The sequence below is a fragment of the Carex rostrata genome, chromosome 5 (genome assembly GCF_964058835.1).
Source record: "Carex rostrata chromosome 5, lpCarRost1.2, whole genome shotgun sequence".
NCBI classification, from domain to species: Eukaryota; Viridiplantae; Streptophyta; class Magnoliopsida; order Poales; family Cyperaceae; genus Carex; species Carex rostrata.
In genome coordinates, this window is record NC_135922.1 from 4,780,151 (window position 1) to 4,783,249 (window position 3,099).

The window sequence follows — 3,099 nt, forward strand, 5'->3', positions numbered from 1 at the left end:
GAAGATTGAAGAACAATTAACCCGTACCGAGTCCGAATTTGAGTTCAACCTGAAATTTTGATTTAATTTGGTCAGTCTCTTCACAAATCTTGCCTTGATACATGAATATAATCATTTGGGGCATGAGTGTCTCTCTTCTCATAGTTGGGTTCTATTTTTTCTTCTTTCGATGGACATTTTTACCGTCCGATCTTCCGTAGTGATTAGTGCCCATTAGTTTGATCTTCATTTGACAGACGCTTCCGTTAAACTAAAATAAATTGTCGTCAACAAAGGGTCCATCTCTCTTAAATGGCTTTGTTCTCATTCTCGCTCTCCATCGTCCCTTTCATTCTTCCAATTGAACAAACCCACTCTCTCGCTTCCTCTTCCAATTATATTACATGTCTGATAACAACTACCAGTATTTGAGACTATCCTATATCCTAATTGCTATTTTGTGGAACGAAACCTAAGGTACCTGCCGTCATTCACATACAATTGTTGAGCATAATCCTTTGCACCAATTAGACTCGATATCAGCATCAAGAGCAAGAATAGCATTAAAAAAAGTGATCATCATAACACACCAACAATCCACACCAATAAACATTATTATAACATAACACACCAATAACACAATCATTCTTGAAAAAATCTTGTCGGTGATGACTTGTTGAGTCAAATAGGGAGCCTTTGCATCTTTCTTCTTATTCTCCTTTTTCTCATCCAATATCTCAACCTTTTCTTTTTCCTTCTCATCTTTTTTCTTTTGACATCCTTCTTCCACTATCTCCCATAAATCTTGTGAGATCAAGAAGGTTTTAATCTTTATAGTCCAATAGTTATAATTCTCGCCATCAAAGATGAGTTGCGCACCTTGCATAGTCATTACGCTCTATTAGAGAAACCTGACATGAACTCTCATACAACCTTGCTATGATACCACTTATGTTGGCCTATTGCAGACCTATGTTATTTTGTTTAGTATTTTAGTGGAAGAGAGAAAAAGAAAAGAGAATAACTCTTATGTACAAATTTTATTCTAATATGTTGAGATACTCTTATAAATGACATTACTTCCTATTTATAGGTCATACGGTGACCTATTATCAATCTAATAATATAAATATAATTAAACACAATACAAATATCAAGTGCATGAATTGCACTCTCCAACATGACCCTTGAAAACATAAACAATTAATTTATCTAGAAATCTCAAAATATATTTATCTAACAATTTGACTAATTGACTCATTTAATATTTTTTTTCGAAAAATATTAATTTCAACAAATACATCATTTTTACATTTTTTAGGGGTATACATGAAATTCCACCAAGGATGTTGTTCCATTATAGTACAAACTGGAAGCACCACAAAATACTATTATTTTTAACATCCTTATTGATTTGTTTACGAACTTGATTCCATCGATCAAAGTAATTTTTTTTTTTTTTGGAGACTGAAGCTTTTTTTTCTCATTGCCAAGAACTGCTGCTTTCTCTTTTACATTCTCTCCTTTTTATGCTTTGATTTAAGTAAATATATTCGTTCTCTTTTTCTTTATGGTCTGCTCAAAGATGTGGTCAAATTGTACTTTAATTAGTGGAAAGTGAAACTGCATTCCACGAAAATCGGGAATGTGCTTTGCTTTGCTTGCACTGATTATTATATCCTTTCCCTATAGCTCACTTCTACTGTTTTCAAGTGCTTTCTCAGTTTCTCTTGATCTATTGCCCTTGTAATAATTTCCACTTTCAAACTTGAATAAATTAACAGTAGCAATATAATTTCCTCTCACTTTAGGTCATCCAGTCTTCATGTTTTGGCGCCTCCTTTGGGCCAGCCAGAAGCTCCTCATCAGGGGAAATAAAATAGGTCAGGTACCAATTGACCTGTTTCCATATCCACAATCTTGATTTCTGTGTGCTTTATTGGATGCCCCACTGTTCCTTTAACCTTCAAAATTAACAAAATGTCATACTAATTTGATGAAGCTCAACTGAAGCAACTTTCAGAAAATTATTTTTTGCTCCATTTTTAATAATCTGTAACAGATTCAAAAAACCACTAGTGAAGGGCGAAAATGAAATTTAGAGATATATATTACATTACAATCAGGCCTTCTAATAGCAACAACAGGGGAAGTCTCTGTCAAACCATACCCATTTTGTATTTTGACTCCAATTGCCGGAAACAACAACAGATTCAAGTTCAACAATATGATTCTAGAAATAAACAAAATAAAGAAAAAAATAAAAGATACTCAATAAGCAGCTAATCAAGAGTTTCAACCTCAAAAAATTAATCAATGTGCATAGGTAGACTTCCACCTCCACTACTACCAGCCAGCATTTTTGATAGAGAAGTTTCACATATATTATCATTTTTCAAATGCTACATTTCAAGTACAGTACTTTGGGTATCTATCTTAAAAGATATATATACATCTAAAAGCTCTTTGAGGCATGAAATATGTAAACGTAGCTCTGTGATATCATAGAATTATGATGAAAGAGCAAACCTTCGATATACCAATTGCAGAGTGAATTTTAGTGTAGAGCAGCGTTTTTGCGAGAAAATGCAAAGGAAAAAGAATGGCAGCTACAAATCGTGCTCGCAACCAATCGAGGATGCAAATAAATAAGGAGGTTGCCTTGGATTCTTAGAAAGTACTTTTCCCTTTGTAATATTTCCAGAAAAGATAGAAATGAAAACGAGAGAGATAGAGAAAAGAAAAAGTTAAACACTAGTTATAACTTATAAGGTCATGCATGATCTAAAGAACTCGAAAACAAAATAAATTTTTACAAACCTCATAAATTCTCCTAGCCTCTGTATAAAGCAAGCTAATGTTAATTAGCATAACTGCAACTAATTTTTAATTTAGATCCTGACAACTAGGATTTTTTTTTAATATTCGTACCAGAACAGATCGGACGGTCCGGATACGAATTCATCTACAGCTTCCCTTCTGGCGGTCCGTGTCAGTTTCGTGATTAAATTCAAAATTTAACAAAAAATGGAGATGCAAATAGATAAAATAGATTGACTGTTGGGTCGGCCCAAATAATTAGTAAGGCCTAGTTGGGCCGGGTTGTCTAGATAATGAAAA

General features: G+C 33.6%; 1 long non-coding RNA gene across 1 annotated transcript; it reads right to left on the bottom strand.

Moving 5' to 3' along the window:
• Window positions 1-1,866: 1,866 nt before the first annotated feature.
• LOC144554708 (uncharacterized) lies at window positions 1,867-2,867 on the bottom strand. Its single transcript, XR_013511713.1, has 3 exons — window positions 2,800-2,867; window positions 2,095-2,666; window positions 1,867-1,943 (listed from the first exon to the last, which is right to left on the bottom strand). It is a non-coding gene; the product is annotated as an uncharacterized LOC144554708 (long non-coding RNA).
• Window positions 2,868-3,099: the final 232 nt, after the last annotated feature.